Consider the following 23,271-nt stretch of genomic DNA (forward strand, 5'->3'; position numbering starts at 1 on the left):
GTATTCACATCCTACCATACCTTTGTCTGTACATTATACCTTGATGCTATTTTATCGCCCCCAGAAACCTCCTTTTACTCTCTGTTCCAGACGTTCTAGACGACCAATTCTTATTGCTTTTAGCCGTACCCTTATACTTCTCCTCCTATGTTCCTCTGGCGATGTAGAGGTGAATCCAGGCCCTGCAGTGCCTAGCTCCACTCCTATTCCCCAGGCGCTCTCTTTTGACGACTTCTGTAACCGTAATAGCCTTGGTTTCATGCATGTTAACATTAGAAGCCTCCTCCCTAAGTTTGTTCTATTCACTGCTTTAGCACACTCTGCCAACCCGGATGTTCTAGCTGTGTCTGAATCCTGGCTTAGGAAGACCACCAAAAATTCAGAAATTTTAATTCCAAACCACAACATTTTCAGACAAGATAGAACTGCCAAAGGGGGCGGTTTTGCAATCTACTGCAAAGATAGCCTGCAGAGTTCTGTCCTACTATCCAGGTCTGTACTCAAACAATTTGAACTTCTACTTTTAAAAATCCACCTCTCTAAAAACAAGTCTCTCACCGTTGCCGCCTGCTATAGACCACCCTCTGCCCCCAGCTGTGCTCTGGACACCATATGTGAACTGATTGCCCCCCATCTATCTTCAGAGCTCGTGCTGCTAGGCGACCTAAACTGGAACATGCTTAACACCCCAGCCATCCTACAATCTAAACTTGATGCCCTCAATCTCACACAAATTATCAATGAACCTACCAGGTACCTCCCCAAAGCCTTAAACACGGGCACCCTCATAGATATCATCCTAACCAACTTCCCCTCTAAATACACCTCTGCTGTCTTCAACCAAGATCTCAGCGATCACTGCCTCATTGCCTGCATCCGTAATGGGTCAGCGGTCAAACAACCTCCACTCATCACTGTAAAACGCTCCTTGAAACACTTCAGCGAGCAGGCCTTTCTAATCGACCTGGCCGGGGTATCCTGGAAGGATATTGATCTCATCCCGTCAGCAGAGGATGCCTGGATATTTTTTTTTAAATGCCTTCCTAACCATCTTACATAAACATGCCCCATTCAAGAAATTTAGAACCAGGAACAGATATAGCCCTTGGTTCTCCCCAGACCTGACTGCCCTTAACCAACACAAAAACATCCTATGGCGTTCTGCATTAGCATCAAACAGCCCCCGTGATATGCAGCTGTTCAGGGAAGCTAGAAACCATTATACACAGGCAGTTAGAAAAGCCAAGGCTAGCTTTTTCAAGCAGAAATTTGTTTCCTGCAACACTAACTCAAAAAGTTCTGGGACACTGTAAAGTCTATGGAGAATAAGAACACCTCCTCCCAGCTGCCCACTGCACTGAAGATAGGAAACACTGTCACCACTGATAAATCCACCATAATTGAGAATTTCAATAAGCATTTTTCTACGGCTGGCCATGCTTTCCACCTGGCTACTCCTACCCCGATCAACAGCACTGCACCCCCAACAGCAACTCGCCCAAGCCTTCCCCATTTCTCTTTCTCCCAAATCCATTCAGCTGATGTTCTGAAAGAGCTGCAAAATCTGGACCCCTACAAATCAGCCGGGCTAGACAAATTGGACCCTTTCTTTCTAAAATTATCTGCCGAAATTGTTGCCACCCCTATTACTAGCCTGTTCAACCTCTCTTTCGTGTCGTCTGAGATTCCCAAAGATTGGAAAGCAGCTGCACTCATCCCCCTCTTCAAAGGGGGGGACACTCTTGACCCAAACTGCTACAGACCTATATCTAACTGCCTTTCAGACCTTAAAAGCCATCAACAAACAGATTATCCGACCATGCCTTTCTAAGGTCTTCGAAAGCCAAGTCAACAAACAGATTACCGACCCCATTTCGAATCTCACCATACCTTCTCTGCTATGCAATCTGGTTTCAGAGCTGGTCATGGGTGCATCTCAGCCACGCTCAAGGTCCTAAACGATATCTTAACCGCCATCGATAAGAAACATTACTGTGCAGCCGTATTCATTGATCTGGCCAAGGCTTTCGACTCTGTCAATCACCACATCCTCATCGGCAGACTCGACAGCCTTGGTTTCTCAAATGATTGCCTCGCCTGGTTCACCAACTACTTCTCTGATAGAGTTCAGTGTGTCAAATCGGAGGGTCTGCTGTCCGGACCTCTGGCAGTCTCTATGGGGGTGCCACAGGGTTCAATTCTTGGACCGACTCTCTTCTCTGTATACATCAATGTCGCTCTTGCTGCTGGTGAGTCTCTGATCCACCTCTACGCAGACGACACCATTCTGTATACTTCTTTTACTTCTTCTTTGTTGAACTTCCTGAAGACGTGCACCAGGGCCATCGCAGGTCGAACCCACCTTAGTGTCTGTGCTGGCCACGATGTTGAACTTCCTGAAGACGTGCACCAGGGCCATCGCAGGTCGAACCCACCTTAGTGTCTGTGCTGGCCACGATGTTGAACTTCCTGAAGACGTGCACCAGGGCCATCGCAGGTCGAACCCACCTTAGTGTCTGTGCTGGCCACGATGTTGAACTTCCTGAAGACGTGCACCAGGGCCATCTTGATCTCCAGCTGGGCCAGCCTCATGCCCACACAGCTGCGGGGCCCCGCCCCAAACGGCAGGTACACAAAAGGGTGTCTGCTGGCCTTGGCCTCCGCTGTGAATCTGCATGGGAGAGAGTAGAGGCCTTTAGTGGTCAGTCTGGAGTACACTCTGATAGAGTGCTAGTCAAATACACTTGAACGTGCATTCTGTAATGTATCATTGTATTATCACTTGTGTCAATGTAAAAGCACTCCCTGTTGTACAGAACATCCACAGTGGGACATAACGTGAGGCAATGACTCACTCATGAGTGTAGCTGTGCTGTGTAACGATGTAACTGTGCTGGGACTTGTCTATGGTATCTTTATACTAGACCCATAGTAATGGAACAAGAATAGACTGACTGTCTCCTACCTGTCAGGGATGAACTTCTCTGGTTCGGGCCAGTTCTCTGGATCATAATGCAGATAGCCTGCAGGGATCTCCAGAGTGGCTCCCTTCGGTAGGAACTGTCCGTTGACCATGCAGTCCTCGTCTACGTCACCGGGCAAACCTGAAACAAAATGGCTGCTCAGTTTCAACAATGCGAATAAGAAATGGTGAACTGTGGAAACATGTGGAAACATGGGGGACATGGGGGACATGGCCATGTACAGTACATAAGAGAAGTTTATTGGTCACATCCATAGTTTAGCAGGTGTTATAGTGGTGCAGGGAAAGGTTATATTACTAGCTCCTAACAATGCAAATGTCAAACAGCTATAATTTTAAGAAAGTAAATATACAAAAAAAAGAAAGAAATCAAGAACGGTGGGACGAATCCAATTGGTATCAAAATGCACATTGTACACCAGGGGGATTTACACAAGCTAAACTAAGAATGATATGTACAGCAGCAGCTATACTACAGAGAGATATATCAAGAATCCAGGTTACAAATACAAATATGTGGTGTGCATAAACAGTGTAACTAAAACACAATGTCCAGTAGGAGAAATGTTAGAATAAACTATGTCGGGATTGGGAATCATTCTAAACATACATAATGGCAATAGTATCACTACGTTTCATACTATCATACTGCACGGAGACTTACCTGAAACCAGGATGATAGAGACGCAGAGCCTCGAATATGACCATGTCTAGATATTTCAGATCCTGCACAGTGGTATAATCTGGTGAATTCTACAAGATAAAAGCATTTATGTACGTTACATTGTATTTACTTTGGTACCAAACAATCCCTATAACATCCCTACTGAAAGCAAGCAAATCCAAGGAAGAAAAGGAGCTAAGTGCAATTTAAACTAGTGCCAGCAGAGAGCAGCAAAACATCACGTTATTCAGCGTTATTCAGGTTACGGCTATGAGGTTATTTGGAGAGCATGGCTAAGAATAGAAGAGTTTGGCATTAGGCTGCACCAAACAAATCACAAAGAAGAACTACATCAGAAACTAGAGTAAGTTTGTATGAATGATGAGAGTGACTGAGTGGACATTAAACCTGTCTAGCACTGTTAAACACGGACTATGTGTAGTGCAGCTGAACGACCCTCTGTCCCTAAAACAATGTGTGTGTGTGTGTGTGTGTGTGTGTGTGTGTGTGTGTGTGTGTGTGTGTGTGTGTGTGTGTGTGTGTGTGTGTGTGTGTGTGTGTGTGTGTGTGTGTGTGTGTGTGTGTGTGTGTGTGTGTGTGTGTGTGGGCCAGTGAAGAGCCTGTGAAGACGGCTCCGTTGTCTAGCCTTGCGGTCACTTCTCATTGGGCGCCACACAGATCCCAAGGGGAATGACATGTCCCTAATGAGCACTAAGAGTTAACGCAGCTCTCTGCTCCACTGATAAAGCCCAGCAGCCGCCAGACCTGTTGTGTAAGATGGGCATCTTACCACGAGAGAGGGAGGGAAAGAGAGAGAGAGAGACATATAGAGAAAAAGACCTTCGGAACAGAAAGACAGTGAGTTTTAGCGAGGTCGGCCTTGCAGTGCCCTCTCTGCCTGCAGTGCTGGGTGTAGCTAATGATTATTCAAGAGATTCTCTGGTCATTTGTATACTTTTTGGCCAGTAGTTCTGAAAGTAGCGCGCACGAACCAGAAGTGGTCCCTTAAGAAAACTGCGTCACAATATGTGCTACACATCATTACTCTCTCTCACTCTGCTGTGGGTGCATCTGGCTAGCTGTCACTCAAATGACGGGGAGCTGAAGCTCATTGGTTGAAATCAAATTGCTAGGGGGCTGGCCCACATGGAGGGAAATGTAGGGGAAATGGCACAGCACAACTTTGAGAAAAACAGATGCTTTCAAACTAGGGATTTCGTGGCTAATTGAGGTAAAACAGTAATTCTGCTCACAGATTATACATGTATGAACTACACATTAACACATCTGGCCCAAAGCGGGAGGTTTAACAAATACTTTACACTACATGACCAAAAGTTTGTGAACACCTGCTCGTCAGACATCTCATTCCAAAATCATGGGCATTAAAATGGAGTTTGTCCTCCACTCTTCTGGGAAGGCTTTCCACTAGATATTGAAACATTTCTGTGGGGACTGATGTTGGGTGATTAGGCCTGGTTCACAGTTGGCATTCCAATTCACCCCAAAGGTGTTCGATTTGGTTAAGGTCAGGGCTCTGTTCAGGCCAATCAAGCTCTTCCACGATCTCGACAGACCATTCCTATATGGACCTCGCTTTGTGCATAGGGGGATTGCCATGTTAATAAAACAGGAAAGGGCCTTCCTCAAACTGTTGCTACAAAGTTGAAAGCACATAATCACCTTGAATGTAATTGTAAGCTGTAGCGTTAAGATTTCCCTTCACTGGAACTACGGTACCTAGCCTGAATCATGAAAAACAGCCACAGACCATTATTCCTCATCCACCAAACTTTACAGTTGGCACTTTACACTGAGGCAGGTAGCGTTCTTCTGGCAACCGCCAAACCCAGATTTGTCTGTCGGACTGCCAGATGGTGAAGCGTGATTCATCACTCTAGAGAACATATTTCCACTGCTCCAGAATCCAATGGCGATGAGCTTTACACCACTCCAGCCAACGCTTGGCATTGAGCATGGTGATCTTAGGCTGTTGTGAGGCTGGTCGGCCATATAAACCCATTTCATGAAGCTCCCAACGAACAGTTCATGTGCTGACGGAGGCAGTTTGGAACTCGGTTGTAAGTGTTGCAACTGAGGACCGAAGCTTTTAACGAACTATGCGCTCCAGGACTAGGCGGTCCCGTTCTGTGAGCTTGTGTGGCCTACCACTTCGCAGCTGAGCCGTTGTTGCTCCTAGATGTTTCCACTTCACAATAACAGCACTTACAGTTGACCGGGGCAGTTCTAGCAGGGCAGAAATTTGACGAACTGACTTGTTGGAAAGGTGACATCCTATGACGGTGCTACGTTGAAAGTCACTGAGCTCTTCAGTAAGGCCATTCTACTGCCAATGTTTGTCTATGGGGATTGCATGGCTGTGTGCTCGATTTTATACGCCTGTCAGCAACAGGTGTGGCTGAAATAGCCGAATCCACTCATTTGAAGAGGTGTCCACATACTTTTGTATATGTAGTTTAGTAGTCGCCAAAGTTCCAGAGCGTGTCTTTAATGCTTGGTGTACTGCAAGGCCAGGGGAGAGGGAGGGGGAGCGTTTGTGGTTTTCTAATTATGCAGATTCAATGACAATAACTTATCCGAATCCTGCGGGCCGGATTAACAAAGCTAACTCAACAAGTTGATCGGGAACACATTAGTGTTTGTTTTGTGGGGACCATAAACGTGCCTCAAACATCCTGGTTCTGCACCACGGGGCCTGACAGAGAGCATAGTGGTAGGAGATGTATCAAACATCCTGGTTCTGCACCACGGGGCCTGACACAGAGAATAGTGGTAGGAGATGTATCAGACATCCTGGTTCTGCACCACGGGGCCTGACACAGAGCATAGTGGTAGGAGATGTATCAGACATCCTGGTTCTGCACCACGGGGCCTGACAGAGAGCATAGTGGTAGGAGATGTATCAGACATCCTGGTTCTGCACCACGGGGCCTGACACAGAGCATAGTGGTAGGAGATGTATCAGACATCCTGGTTCTGCACCACGGGGCCTGACAGAGAGCATAGTGGTAGGAGATGTATCAGACATCCTGGTTCTGCATCACGGGGCCTGACGGAGAGCATAGTGGTAGGAGATGTATCAGACATTCTGGTTCTGCACCACGGGGCCTGACACAGAGCATAGTGGTAGGAGATGTATCAGACATCCTGGTTCTGCACCACGGGGCCTGACAGAGAGCATAGTGGTAGGAGATGTATCAGACATCCTGGTTCTGCACCACGGGGCCTGACACAGAGCATAGTGGTAGGAGATGTATCAGACATCCTGGTTCTGCATCACGGGGCCTGACGGAGAGCATAGTGGTAGGAGATGTATCAGACATTCTGGTTCTGCACCACGGGGCCTGACACAGAGCATAGTGGTAGGAGATGTATCAGACATCCTGGTTCTGCACCACGGGGCCTGACAGAGAGCATAGTGGTAGGAGATGTATCAGACATCCTGGTTCTGCACCACGGGACCTGACACAGAGCATAGTGGTAGGAGATGTATCAGACATCCTGGTTCTGCACCACAGGGCCTGACAGAGAGCATAGTGGTAGGAGATGTATCAGACATTCTGGTTCTGCACCACGGGGCCTGACACAGAGCATAGTGGTAGGAGATGTATCAGACATCCTGGTTCTGCACCACGGGGCCTGACAGAGAGCATAGTGGTAGGAGATGTATCAGACATCCTGGTTCTGCACCACGGGGCCTGACAGAGAGCATAGTGGTAGGAGATGTATCAGACATCCTGGTTCTGCACCACGGGGCCTGACAGAGAGCATAGTGGTAGGAGATGTATCAGACATCCTGGTTCTACACCACGGGGCCTGACGCAGAGCATAGTGGTAGGAGATGTATCAGACATCCTGGTTCTGCACCACGGGGCCTGACAGAGAGCATAGTGGTAGGAGATGTATCAGACATCCTGGTTCTGCATCACGGGGCCTGACAGAGAGCATAGTGGTAGGAAATGTATCAGACATCCTGGTTCTGCACCACGGGGCCTGACACAGAGCTTAGTGGTAGGAGATGTATCAGACATCCTGGTTCTGCACCACGGGGCCTGACAGAGAGCATAGTGGTAGGAGATGTATCAGACATCCTGGTTCTGCACCACGGGGCCTGACACAAAGCATAGTGGTAGGAGATGTATCAGACATCCTGGTTCTGCACCACGGGGCCTGACAGAGAGCATAGTGGTAGGAGATGTATCAGACATCCTGGTTCTGCACCTCGGGGCCTGACACAGAGCATAGTGGTAGGAGATGTATCAGACATCCTGGTTCTGCACCACAGGCCTGACACAAAGCATAGTGGTAGGAGATGTATCAGACATCCTGGTTCTGCACCACGGGGCCTGACACAGAGCATAGTGGTAGGAGATGTATCAGACATCCTGGTTCTGCACCACGGGGCCTGACACAGAGCATAGTGGTAGGAGATGTATCAGACATCCTGGTTCTGCACCACGGGGCCTGACACAGAGCATAGTGGTAGGAGATGTATCAGACATCCTGGTTCTGCACCACGGGGCCTGACACAGAGCATAGTGGTAGGAGATGTATCAGACATCCTGGTTCTGCACCACGGGACCTGACAGAGAGCATAGTGGTAGGAGATGTATCAGACATCCTGGTTCTGCACCACGGGGCCTGACACAGAGCATAGTGGTAGGAGATGTATCAGACATCCTGGTTCTGCACCACGGGGCCTGACACAGAGCATAGTGGTAGGAGATGTATCAGACATCCTGGTTCTGCACCACGGGGCCTGACACAGAGCATAGTGGTAGGAGGTGCGTCATACATCATGTCTCAGCTCTTTAGCCAACAAATTCAGCCCATTGTTTGTTCCAACAGCACACAGAAACGTCGGGAAAACATACTCCCTTGCAATGAGGGCAATGAAAACAAGAATTTGTTATTGGTCAAGTTCATGTTTTCTCCCTGTTTCTCCCATTTGGTGCCTAATGAATATGACCCAGGTATCAGACACAGGAAAGCTGCTGATGAGCAGTGTTCTTTAACAAAAGGGTCAGGGTTGACTGATCTGACCACCCTGACCTTTCTCCTAACAGGGATCACAGACAGACAGAGAGGGAGAGAGAGATAAAGAGAGAGGGAGATGTTTTATTTATTTATTTAACCTTTAACTAACTAGACAAGTCAGTTAAGAACAAATTCTTATTAAAATGACGGCCTACCAAAAGGGAAAAGGCCTCAGGCGGGGGGGACGGGGGACCTGGGATTAAAAATAAACATATATAGGACAAAACACACATCACAACATGATACAGAGAGAGAGAGAGGGAGAGAGAGAGAGAGAGAGAGAGAGAGAGAGAGAGAGAGAGAGAGAGAGAGAGAGAGAGAGAGAGAGAGAGAGAGAGAGAGAGAGAGAGAGAGAGAGAGAGAGAGAGGGGGACCTGGGATTAAAAATAAACATATATAGGACAAAACACACATCACAACATGATACAGAGAGAGAGAGAGAGAGAGAGAGAGAGAGAGAGAGAGAGAGGAGAGAGAGAGAGAGAGAGAGAGAGAGAGAGAGAGAGAGAGAGAGAGAGAGAGAGAGAGAGAGAGAGAGAGAGAGAGAAAGAGAGAGTCAGAGAGAGAGAGAGAGAGAGAGAGAGAGAGAGAGAGAGAGAGATGAGAGGGAGTCAGAGAGAGAGAGAGAGAGAGAGAGAGAGAGAGAGAGAGAGAGAGGGAGAGAGAGAGAGAGAGAGAGAGAGAGAGAGAGAGAGAGAGAGAGAGAGAGAGAGAGAGAGAGAGAGAGAGAGAGAGAGAGAGAGAGAGAGAGAGAGAGAGAGAGAGAGAGAGAGAGAGAGAGATGGGAGGGAGGGAGGGAGACAGAGAGAGAGAGAGAGAGAGAGAGAGAGAGAGAGAGAGAGAGAGAGAGAGAGAGAGAGAGAGAGAGAGAGAGAGAGAGAGAGAGATGGGAGGGAGACAGAGAGAGAGAGTGAAAGAGAGGGGTAGGGAGTGAGAGAAAAAGAAAGAGGGGGTAGATGGAGGGAAGGAGGAGAGAGAGTGGGAGTGGAATGGGGACAGATGGATTGAGAGACAACAGACAATGACAGACAGACACAGGGGAGGAGGCATCTGGAGCCAGGGTTGCGCTCCGTTCACACTGACTCCCAGGCAGAATAAATACAGAATATTTCCGGTCTGATAAGCGTGGTGTGCTCGGCCCTGTGTGGAATCATAGCCCCCCCAAACACAGCACAACATGAAGCCAGACAGGAATGACAGAGGGAGCTGGAGCGGCACTAAGCGGCTAATGGATGGAGGGACTGGGTGTCGAGGAGAGGAACCCCGCTCTGTCTGTTGCCTGTCCCGGGGACGTCCAGAGGGCACAGGGGCATTGGAGTGTGTTCTGAGCACCCCCAGACCTCCTCCTAAGACCCCCTTAAGCACCTGAGTTGGTTTGATGTCTGCTTGACTGCATGTGGTACATTGAATGATAACAATGATAACGTCCAGCAAGAATGCCTTTCCAGTCTCCAGTCAACCTGAGCTCACTTCACAACCTTCCAGACCTTCTTTTGAGGCTCTCCGAGGCCCTTCCAGACCCCATCAGAGGACCAGCTCTTCCTAAAAGACACGGATCAGTGTTTTAAAGGGCAGAGCAGCAGCAGGGGGGGGGGGGGCACGGTCATGATAGGAGTCTGAGCCGTTCCATAAAATCTGCTGTTTGATCTCCTATTATCTACTGTTACTGCCAGGTCGACCTCCCACACCTCGGCAGCAGGAGACCTGTCCAACCATCGAGCGTACGACTAGCTAAAGGTATCCTTCTGTCAAGGCACACATTTGCACAAAACCATTGGTTGAAATGTAGGCGGAAAAAAACAGTTCTTGGCACCATACAGGGGGTGTAATATCCTGGTAAACCCCTTTAAATCATTGGTTCTAGTGTAAAAGACGTCAAACTAATGCAGCCCAAAGGAAAGAGAGATTTGACTGGTATGCTGGGTAGAAAATCTCCATTTGGCATGTCTGTCTAAAGAGGGGTAGCCTCCTCTGACGCAGGTCTTGAGATCCACCCATTTATGTAACAGAAGCCAGTTGAACAGTGTCCCTCGACAGGCGTCTCTGACACTCACACAGGTACTACAACATCCACCAAAACACGGATGAAGTCATGATGGCCTTTTGGGGAGGCAGTCCCCCAAGACTAGCCTTCAACATCTGAGTATTTCATATAAAGCACTTTAAACACAGAACAAGCAGAAGGTACACGAGGAAGTATCACATTTACTGCATTTCACTGAAATTCTAAATTCATTGAAGACGTAAAAGTCCCGCTATGTTCAAAGCATCAAAGGAATCACCCTGAAAACACAGAGGAGCCGTTTACTGTTACTTCACCAGACACATTTCAAAGCCCCTCAGAGTCTAATATTCACCTCTTCTCTGCTGCAAAATGACATTCATTTCTGCACAGCCGGAAAGTGAGACTCCAAAGTAGTCGGCCTTCAAAGTGACTTACTTCTATTTCTCTCCCCCTCTTCATTACAGGGGCCTATTTGGAGGAGAAAAACAAGTCATTACTGTGTTGAATATGGGAGCTGTAACCCTCCCTTTCATGCCTAGTTTGCCTCAGTGGCTCTAGCTTTCATGTCCTGTGGCCTACTACCACACAGTGTGGTTGCGCCCCAAATGGCATCATATTCCCTATATAGTGCCTACTTTTAACCAGTAGTAGTGCACTATATGGAATAGGGTGCTGTTTGAGATGCAGCCTCTGTGTCTGGCCCTGCCGCCCAGTCTTTCTGGTTTATTTACATTCTATTGCCCCCATTTGAAGGCCAGGGCCTGGGGAGGCTCTGAGACATAGGTGCGTTGGACACGCACACACACAGACACAAACACACACAGCCTCATCGAAGTGATCGCACCGCGGCCCCCTTATCTCCGCTATATCCTGCAGGCGGAGTTGCCACGGCAACGGTTACTTATGGTTATTGATAGTGATAGAGGCGTATATGTTCAAACAAGATATGTGGCTTTGGGGGATTGTTAATACACAAATGCAATGACTGTCGGTTTGCATTGTCTTCTAATAGCAAGGAACAAAGAGAGAGAAAGAGAGAGAGAGATATGAGAGAGAGAGAGCGAGAGGAGAGAGAGATAGGAGAGAGAAACAGAGAGAGAAACAGAGAGACAGAATTAGATAGGGGAGAGAGAGAGAAATAGATAGGGGAGAGAGATAGGAGAGAGAAATAGATAGGGGAGAGAGAGAATTAGATAGGGGAGAGAGAGAGAAGTAGATAGGGGAGAGAGATAGGAGAGAGAGAGAGAAGAGAGGGATAGATAGGGCAGAAAGAGATATAGGAGAGAGTGAGAGAGGAGAGAGGGATAGATATTGGAGAAAGAGATATAGGAGAGAGAGAGAGAGAGAGAGAGAGAGAGAGAGAGAGAGAGAGAGAGAGAGAGAGAGAGAGAGAGAGAGAGAGAGAGAGAGAGAGAGAGAGAGAGAGAGAGAGAGAGAGAGAGGAGAGAAGAGAGGGGAGATAGGGGGTAGAGATAATTAGATAGGGAGAGAGATAATTAGATAGGGAGAGAGAGAGAGAGAGAGAGAGAGAGAGAGAGAGAGAGAGAGAGAGAGAGAGAGAGAGGGATAGATAGGGGAGAAAGAGATATAGGAGAGAGAGAGAGAGAGAGAGAGAGAGAGAGAGGGATAGATAGGGGAGAAAGAGATATAGGAGACAGAGAGAGAGAGAATAGAGAGGGGAGAGGGAGAGACAGGAGAGAGAAATAGATAGGGGAGAGAGAGAGACGGGAGAGAGAGATATAGGAGAGAGAGAAAGAAATAGGAGAGAGAGAGAAATAGGAGAGAGAGAAAGATAGGGGAGAGAGGGATAGCTAGGGGAGAGAGAGATAAACTCATCAAAAAAGAAACGTCCCTTTTTCAGGACCCTGTCTTTCAAAGATAATCCAAATAACTTCACAGATCTTCATTGTAAAGGGTTTCAACACTGTTTCCCATGATTGTTCAATGAACCATAAACAATTAATGAACATGCACCTGTGGAAGGTCGTTAAGACACTAAAAGCTTACAGACGTTGGGCAATTAAGGTCACAGTTATGAAAACTTAGGACACTAAAGAGGTTTTTCTACTGACTCTGAAAAACACCAAAAGAAAGATGCCCAGGGTCACTGCTCAAATGCGTGAATGTGCCTTAGGCATGCTGCAAGGAGGCATGAGGACTGCAGATGTGTCCAGGGCAATAAATTGCAATGTTCGTGCTGTTAGACGCCTAAGACAGCGCTACAGGGAGACAGGACGGACAGCTGATCATCCTCGCAGTGGCAGACCACGTGTAACAACACCTACACAGGATCGGTACATCCAAACATCACACCTACGGGACAGATACAGGATGGCAACAACAACTGCCCGAGTTACACCAGGAATGTACAATCCCTCCATCAGTGCTCAGACTGTCTGCAATAGGCTGAGAGAGGCTGGACTGAGGGCTTGTAGGCCTGTTGTAAGGCAGGTCCTCACCAGACATCACCAGCAACAACGTCGCCTATGGGCACAAACCCACCATCACTGGACCAGACAGGACAAAAAGTGCTCTTCACTGACGAGTCACGGTTTTGTCTCACCAGGGGTGATGGTCAGATTTCGTTACACCGAGGCCTGTATTCTGGAGCAGGATCGATTTGTAGGTGGAGGGTCTGTCATGGTCTGGGGCGGTGTGTCACAGCATCATCGGACTGAGCTTGTTGTTATCGCAGGCAATCTCAATGCTGTGCGTTACAGGGGAGACATCCTCCTCCCTCATGTGGTACCCTTCCTGCAGGCTCATCCTGACATGACCCTCCAGCATGACAATGCCACCAGCCATACTGCTCGTTCTGTGCGTGATTTCCTGCAAGACAAGAATTTCAGTGTTCTGCCATGGCCAGCAAAGAGCTTGGATCTCAATCCCATTGAGCACGTCTGGGACCTGTTAGATCGGAGGGTGGGGGCTAGGGCCATTCCCCCCCAGAAATGTCTGGGACCTGTTGGATCGGAGGGTGGGGGCTAGGGCCATTCCCCCCCCCAGAAATGTGCGGGAACTTGCAGGTGCCTTGGTGGAAGAGTGGGGTAACATCTCACAGCAAGAACTGGCAAATCTGGTGCAGTCCATGAGGAGGAGATGCCCTGCAGTACTTAATGCAGCTGGTGGCCACACTAGACAATGTCTGTTACTTTTGTGGAACTTGTTCAGTTTATGTCTCAGTTGTTGAATCTTGTTATGTTCATACAAATATTCACACATGTTAAATTTGCTGAAAATAATCGTAGCTGACAGTGAGAGGACGTTTCCTTTTGGGGGGGTTCAGATAAGGGAGAGAGAAGGATATCGCAGAGAGAGCATGTCTGTGCTCTCTGCAAACACAAAGCAAACCACAGAGAATCTCTCTGTGTGATGTAACAGAACTAATATATCACAACTGGTTAATCCTAATCTTCTCCATCAATCTAAACACCAATAATGATGTGAAATATGTGATTTGATTTCACAGTAAAAGAACATAAACCTACACACAACAATAATAAATGCCATTCTGCAGGTGCTTTTATGCAAAGCGAATTACAGTCACACGTGCATAGATATTTACGTACGGGTGGTCCCTGGGATTGAACCTACTACCCTGACATTACAAGCACCATGCTCTACCAACTGGGCTACAAAGGGCCACAATGACAGCATGAGACGGTGAAATGAGAAACAAAACACTTCAGCCCATTTTTCAATTTTACATGGGGTAGTCGTGGAACTGGCCAAATTGTTAATTAGTTTGACTAATTGCTGAAAGTGTTGGAAGGAAATTGATTGGATACTTATCACCTGGTGAGAGAGAGAGAGAGAGAGAGAGAGAGAGAGAGAGAGAGAGAGAGAGAGAGAGAGAGAGAGAGAGAGAGAGAGAGAGAGAGAGAGAGAGAGAGAGAGAGAGACGGAGAGAGACGGAGGGAGAGGGAGACATTCATTGCTAACCAATCCATCTCAACTCAAAGCTATGTTAACACCAAAGAAATAGAATTGACTAGAACAAACCAAGCCCTTCAGACCACAGCAATTTGCCTGGAACACTCAGGGGTACACTCAACGCTGGTCCACCCATCACAGAACACAGAGACACAAATCCCCTTTCTAGTAATTCTATTGCTATGATAACGCTCCACTCCTCTGACCATCTCTATTATGGGGCTGTGAACTCCCAGCTTCTCTAATGGGTCTATTTCACTCATCACCCAGCACCACTCAACCTCCCCTCTCTGCCTCTGATGGAGTCAATAACCACAGAGCAGCCCAATGTTGGACTGGATTCATCAGAACGGCCCCTGGGTCCAATCTATACATAGAGGAAGAAGGATAGATGAAATAGATAGAGGTTGTAATGGCAGGTTACAGGCTACACCACACTCATAGCAATAATACAGTAGCAGGCTTTTACAAAGGAGAGCTTGGATTTCAGAGGTGTCCACTGTCTATTATGCTTATACTACTGTCTATTATGCTTATACTACTGTCTATTATGCTTATACTACTGTCTATTATGCTTATACTACTGTCTATTATGCTTATACTACTGTTTGTTATGCTTATACTACTGTCTATTATGCATATACTACTGTCTATTATGCTTATACTACTGTCTATTATGCTGTTTTGCCCTGTCCGGGGGTGTCCTCGGATGGGGCCACAGTGTCTCCTGACCCCTCCTGTCTCAGCCTCCAGTATTTATGCTGCAGTAGTTTATGTGTCGGGGGGCTAGGGTCAGTTTGTTTATCTGGAGTACTTCTCCTGTCCTATTCGGTGTCCTGTGTGAATCTAAGTGTGCGTTCTCTAATTCTCTCCTTCTCTCTTTCTTTCTCTCTCGGAGGACCTGAGCCCTAGGACCATGCCCCAGGACTACCTGACATGATGACTCCTTGCTGTCCCCAGTCCACCTGGCCATGCTGCTGCTCCAGTTTCAACTGGCCTGGGCCCTAGGACCATGTCCCAGGACTACCTGTCATGAGGACTCCTTGCTGTCCCCAGTCCACCTGGCCATGCTCCTGCTCCAGTTTCAACTGTTCTGCCTTACTATTATTCAACCATGCTGGTCATTTATGAACATTTGAACATCTTGGCCACGTTCTGTTATAATCTCCACCCGGCACAGCCAGAAGAGGACTGGCCACCCCACATATGCTCTCTCTAATTCTCTCTTTCTTTCTCTCTCTCGGAGGACCTGAGCCCTAGGACCGTGCCCCAGGACTACCTGACATGATGGCTCCTTGCTGTCCCCAGTCCACCTGACTGTGCTGCTGCTCCAGTTTCAACTGTTCTGCCTTATTATTATTTGACCATGCTGGTCATTTATGAACATTTGAACATCTTGGTCATGTTCTGTTATAATCTCTACCCGGCACAGCCAGAAGAGGACTGGCCACCCCACATAGCCCGGTTCCTCTCTAGGTTTCTTCCTAGGTTTTGGCCTTTCTAGGGAGTTTTTCCTAGCCACCGTGCTTTTACACCTGCATTGTTTGCTGTTTGGGGTTTTAGGCTGGGTTTCTGTACAGCACTTTGAGATATCAGCTGATGTACGAAGGGCTATATAAATAAATTTGATTTGATTTTGATTTGGTGCTTATACTACTGTCTATTATGCTTATACTACTGTTTGTTATGCTTATACTACTGTCTATTATGCTTATACTACTGTCTATTATGCTTATACTACTGTCTATTATGCTTATACTACTGTCTATTATGTTTATACTACTGTCTATTATGTTTATACTACTGTCTATTATGCTCATACTACTGTCTATTATGCTTATACTACTGTCTATTATTCTTATACTACTGTTTGTTATGCTTATACTACTGTTTGTTATGCTTATACTACTGTTAGTTATGCTTATACTACTGTTGGTTATGCTTATACTACTGTTAGTTATGCTTATACTACTGTCTATTATGCTTATACTACTGTCTATTATGCTTATACTACTGTCTATTATGCTTATACTACTGTTTGTTATGCTTATACTACTGTCTATTATGCTTATACTACTGTTTGTTATGCTTATACTACTGTCTATTATGCTTATACTACTGTCTATTATGCTTATACTACTGTCTATTATGCTTATACTACTGTCTATTATGCTTATACTACTGTTTGTTATGCTTATACTACTGTCTATTATGCTTATACTACTGTTTGTTATGCTTATACTACTGTCTATTATGCTTATACTACTGTCTATTATGCTTATACTACTGTCTATTATGCTTATACTACTGTCTATTATGTTTATACTACTGTCTATTATGTTTATACTACTGTCTATTATGCTCATACTACTGTCTATTATGCTTATACTACTGTCTATTATTCTTATACTACTGTTTGTTATGCTTATACTACTGTTTGTTATGCTTATACTACTGTTAGTTATGCTTATACTACTGTTGGTTATGCTTATACTACTGTTAGTTATGCTTATACTACTGTTTGTTGTGCTTATACTACTGTCTATTATGCTTATACTACTGTCTATTATGCTTATACTACTGTTTGTTATGCTTATACTACTGTCTATTATGCTTATACTACTGTCTATTATGCTTATACTACTGTCTATTATGCTTATACTACTGTTTATTATGCTTATACTACTGTCTATTATGCTTATACTACTGTCTATTATGCTTATACTACTGTCTATTATGCTTATACTACTGTCTATTATGCTTATACTACTGTTTGTTGTGCTTATACTACTGTCTATTATGCTTATACTACTGTCTATTATGCTTATACTACTGTCTATTATGCTTATACTACTGTCTATTATGCTTATACTACTGTCTATTATGCTTATACTACTGTCTATTATGTTTATACTACTGTCTATTATGCTTATACTACTGTTTGTTATGCTTATACTACTGTCTATTATGCTTATACTACTGTTTGTTATGCTTATACTACTGTTTGTTATGCTTATACTACTGTTTGTTATGCTTATACTACTGTCTATTATTCTTATACTACTGTTTGTTATGCTTATACTACTGTTTGTTATGCTTATACTACTGTTTGTTATGCTTATACTACTGTCTATTATGCTTATACTACTGTTTGTTATGCTTATACTACTGTCTATTATGCTTATACTACTGTCTATTATGCTTATACTACTGTCTATTATGCTTATACTACTGTTTGTTATGCTTATACTACTGTTTGTTATGCTTATACTACTGTCTATTATGCTTATACTACGGTCTATTATGCTTATACTACTGTCTATTATGCTTATACTACTGTTTGTTATGCTTATACTACTGTCTATTATGCTTATACTACTGTCTATTATGCTTATACTACTGTTTGTTATGCTTATACTACTGTTTGTTATGCTTATACTACTGTCTATTATGCTTATACTACTGTCTATTATGCTTATACTACTGTTTGTTATGCTTATACTACTGTTTGTTATGCTTATACTACTGTCTATTATGCTTATACTACTGTCTATTATGCTTATACTACTGTCTATTATGCTTATACTACTGTCTATTATTCTTATACTACTGTTTGTTATGCTTATACTACTGTCTATTATGCTTATACTACTGTCTATTATGCTTATACTACTGTCTATTATGCTTATACTACTGTCTATTATGCTTATACTACTGTCTATTATGCTTATACTACTGTTTGTTATGCTTATACTACTGTCTATTATGCTTATACTACTGTCTATTATGCTTATATTACTGTCTATTATGCTTATACTACTGTATATTATGCTTATACTACTGTCTATTATGCTTATACTACTGTTTGTTATGCTTATACTACTGTCTATTATGCTTATACTACTGTCTATTATGCTTATACTACTGTTTGTTATGCTTATACTACTGTTTGTTATGCTTATACTACTGTCTATTATGCTTATACTACTGTCTATTATGCTTATACTACTGTCTATTATGCTTATACTACTGTTTGTTATGCTTATACTACTGTTTGTTATGCTTATACTACTGTCTATTATGCTTATACTACTGTCTATTATGCTTATACTACTGTCTATTATGCTTATACTACTGTCTATTATGCTTATACTACTGTCTATTATGCTTATACTACTGTCTATTATGCTTATACTACAGCAAGGCACACACTATTGCTTACTGCTATTAAATACATCCCAGCGTGCTATATTCCATCTCAAAGTATCACTGAAATATATTCTGTAGAACAGTATGTTGTGGGGAACTGTTTGAAAGAATAAGCAACTGTAATGCTATCATTGCCTCGAGAAGACACCACAGGGAAGGCAGCCTGAACCTCCGTATGATCTACAGCTCACCGAATGGCAGAAGTGTTACATCTCTCTCCCTCATTAAGCAAACTGAAGACGGTATTTAGTGAGGACAGACCGAGAGAAAAAGAAGAGGGAACGAGAGAGAGAGTGAGAGAAAGAGAGAGAGAGAGAGAGAGAGAGAGAGAGAGAGAGAGAGAGAGAGAGAGAGAGAGAGAGAGAGAGAGAGAGAGAGAGAGAGAGAGAGAGAGAGAGAGAGAGAGAGAGAGAGAGAGAGAGAGAGATAGACAAAGCTCTCCTGTTGCCACGAGAAAAGGGCAACCAGTGAAGAACAAACACCATTGTAAATATAACCCATATTTATGCTTATTCATTTTATATTGTGTCCTTTAACCATTTGTACATTGTTAAAACACTGTATATATATATAATATGACATTTGTAATGTCTTTACTGTTTTGAAACTTCTGTGTGTGTAATGTTTACTGTTAATTTGTGTTGTTTTTCACTTTATATATTCACTTTGTGTAACAGCGTTCGTCTGTTGAATGAAGAGAGTCAGACCGAAATGCAGCGTGTAGGTTACTCATGACTTTAATGAAAGTATCGCGGTACATGAAATAACTGAAGTAAATACAAAAACAACAAACGGAACGTGAAACCAATTACAGCCTATCTGGTGAACACTACACAGAGACAGGAACAAACACCCACGAATACAAAGCGAAATTCAGGCTACCTAAATACGGTTCCCAAGGGGCGGCAGCGTAGCCTAGTGGTTAGAGCGTTGGACTAGTAACTGGAAGGTTCCGAGTTCAAACCCCCGAGCTGACAAGGTACAAATCTGTTGTTCTGCCCCTGAACAGGCAGTTAACCCACTGTTCCCAGGCCGTCATTGAAAATAAGAATATGTTCTTAACTGACTTGCCTGGTTAAGTAAAATTTAAAAAATTAAAAATCAGAGACAACGATAAGCACCTGACTCCAATTGAGAATCGCCTCAGGCAGCCAATACAAACCCCAATATGAAAAACAACATATAAACCCATGTCACACCCTGGCCTACCCAAACATATAACAAAAACACAAAATACAATGACCAAGGCGTGACAGAAACCCCCCCTAAGGTGCGGACTCCCGGACGCACCTCAAAAGCATAGGGAGGGTCCGGGTGGGCGTCTGTCCATGGTGGCGGTTCTGGCTCGGGACGTGGACCCCACTCCATAAATGTCCTATTTCCTCCCCTTCGCGTCCTGGGATAATCCACCTTCTCTCCTCACCCAGATCCCCACATAACTAAGGAGCAGCTTGTGACAGAGGGGCAGCTCGGGACAGAGGGGCAGCCCGGGACAGAGGGGCAGCTCGGGACAGAGGGGCAGCCCGGGACAGAGGGGCAGCCCGGGACAGAGGGCCAGCTCGGGACAGAGGGGAAGCCCGGTACTGAGAGGAAGCCCAGTACTGAGAGGAAGCTCAGGCAGGTAGTAGGCTCCAGTAAATCCTGAAGATCTAGAAGATCATGGCTGACTGGCACTTCTGGCGGATCTTGACAGACTGGCACTTCTGGCGGATCCTGGCAGACTGGCGACGCTGGGCAGGCTGGCGGCGCTGGGCAGACTGGGAGCACTGGCGGCGCTGGGCAGGCTGGCGGAGCTGGGCAGACTGGCGGTGCTGGGCAGACTGGGAGCACTGGCGGCGCTGGGCAGACTGGGAGCACTGGCGGCGCTGGGCAGACGGGAGACTCCGGCAGCGCAGGAGGGGAGAAAAGCACTGGCTGCGCTGAACAGGCGAGGTGCACTGGAGGCCTGGTGCGTGGTGCTGGAACTGGTGGTACTGGCGCGAGGACACGCACAGGAAGCCTGGTGCGGGGAGCTGCTACCGGAGGACTGGTGTGTAGAGGTGGCTCTGGATAGACCGGACTGTGCAGGCGCACTGGAGCTCTAGAGCACCGAGCCTGCTCAAGCTTACCTGGCTCGATGCCCACTCTAGCCCGGCCAATAGGAAGGGCTGGTATGTGTCGCAGCTGGCTCTGCACCCGCACTGGAAACACCGTGCGCTTCATAGCATAACACGGTGCCTGCCCGGTCTCTCTAGCCCAACGGTGAGCACAGGGAGTATGCGCAGGTTTCCTACCTGGCATAACTATTCTCCCTTTTAGCCCCCCCCCCAATATTTTTTTGGGGGTGACTTTCCGGTTTCCAACCGCGTCGCCGTGCTGCCTCCTCATACATACGCCTCTCCGCTTTAGCTGCCTCTATTTCCTCCTTGGGACGGCGATATTCTCCCGGCTGCTCCCAGGGTCCTTTTCCGTCTAATTCCTCCTCCCATGTCCAAATCTCCAAATGATGCATTCTCTCCCATTGCAACTGCTCTTCACGATTAACAGGGAGAGTAGGCTCAGGTCTGTTTCCTGACTCAGCCACTCTCTCTCTGCGCTTTCCCCTGTTACCTTCAGTTTTCGCTCTGTATAGCAATGCTTTCCTTCTCGATTCCATACGTGTATAGCCCTCTTCGCATTGCTGTAGGGAATCCCAGGCGGGCTCCTGCACTCGCCCTGGGTCGGCCGCCCACCTGTTGATTTCTTCCCACGTCGTATAATCCCTGCTTCTGCCGTCCATATCGTCCTCCTTTAGCTCCTGCCAGTTCACACGCTGCTCGGTCTGTGAATCGTGGTGGGTGATTCTGTAATGAACTTCGTCTGTTGTTTGAAGAGAGTCAGACCGAAATGCAGCGTGTAGGTTACTCATGACTTTTAATAAAGATAAAGCGGTACATGAAAATACTGAGAATACAAAACAACAAACGAGTGAAACTACTTACAGCCTATCTGGTGACTAACACAAAGACAGGTACAATCGCCCACGAAATACAACACGCACTCAGGCTGCCTAAATACGGTTCCCAATCCGAGACAACGAGAATCAGCTGACTCCAATTAGGAATCGCCTCAGGCAGCCAAGCCTAACTAGACACACCCCTACTAATACATACTCCTAATTAATACAAACCCCAATACGAAATACAACATATAAACCCATGTCACACCCTGGCCTACCCAAACATATAACAAAACACAAGATACAATGACCAAGGCGTGACATTATTTCAGCTTTTATTTCTTACATCACATTCCCAGTGGGTCAGAAGTTTACATACACTCAATTCATATTTGGTAGCATTTGCCTTTAAATTGTTTAACTAGGGTCAAATTATTCAGGTATCCTTCCACAAGCTTCCCAAAATACATTGGGTGAATTTTGGCACATTCCTCCTGACAGAGCTGGTGTAACTGAGTCAGGTTTGTAGGCCTCCTTGCTCACACATGCTTTTTTAGTTCTGCCCACAAACGGTCTACAGGATTGAGGTCAGGGCTTTGTGATGGCCACTCCAATACCTTGACTTTGTTCTCCTTAAGCCATTTTGCCAAAACTTTGGGAGAATGCTTGGGGTTATTGTCCATTTGGAAAGCTTTAACTTCCATGACTGTCGTCTTGAGATGTTGCTTCAATATATCCACATAATTTTCCAGCCTCATGATGCCATCTATTTTGTGAAGTGCACCAGTCCCTCCTGCAGCCAAGCATCCACACAACATGATGCTGCCACCCCCGTGCTACCACGGTTGGGATGGCGTTCTTCGGCTTGCAAGCATCCCACTTTTTCCTCCAAACACAACGATGGTCATTATGGCCAAACAGTTCTATTTTTGTTTCATCAGACCAGAGGACATTTCTCCAAAAAGTACGATCTTTGTCCCCATGTGCAGTTGCAATGGCTTCTTCCTTGCTGAGCGGCCTTTCAGGTTATGTCGATATAGGACTCATTTGACTGTGGATATATATACTTTTCCTCCAGCATCTTCACAAGGTCCTTTGCAGTTGTTCTGGGATTGATTTGCACTTTTCACACCAAAATATGTTCATCTAGGGGCCTGCCGGGTGGCGCAGTGGTCCACCAGAGACTCTGGGTTCGAGCCCAGCCTCTGTCGCAGCCGGCCGCAACCGGGAGGTCCATGGGGCGACGCACAATTGGCCTAGCGTCGTCCGGGTTAGGGAGGGTTTGGCCGGTAGGGATATCCTTGTCTCATCGCGCACTAGCGACTCCTGTGGCGAGCCGGGCGCAGTGCACGCTGACCTGGTCGCTAGGTGCACAGTGTTTCCTCCGACACATTGGTGCGGCTGGCTTCTGTGTTGGATGCGCGCTGTGTTAAGAAACAGTGCGGCTTGGTTGGGTTGGGTTTCCGAACCTTCGTCTCTCCCGAGCCCGTACGGGAGTTGTA

General features: G+C 46.0%; 1 pseudogene; it reads right to left on the reverse strand.

The window, feature by feature from the left end:
• Nucleotides 1–2,378: 2,378 nt before the first annotated feature.
• The window catches only part of LOC123990257, a 111,863-nt pseudogene continuing 90,970 nt past the window's right edge, over nucleotides 2,379–23,271 (reverse strand).

Source organism: Oncorhynchus gorbuscha, linkage group LG02 (genome assembly GCF_021184085.1).
Source record: "Oncorhynchus gorbuscha isolate QuinsamMale2020 ecotype Even-year linkage group LG02, OgorEven_v1.0, whole genome shotgun sequence".
Classification (NCBI taxonomy): Eukaryota; Metazoa; Chordata; class Actinopteri; order Salmoniformes; family Salmonidae; genus Oncorhynchus; species Oncorhynchus gorbuscha.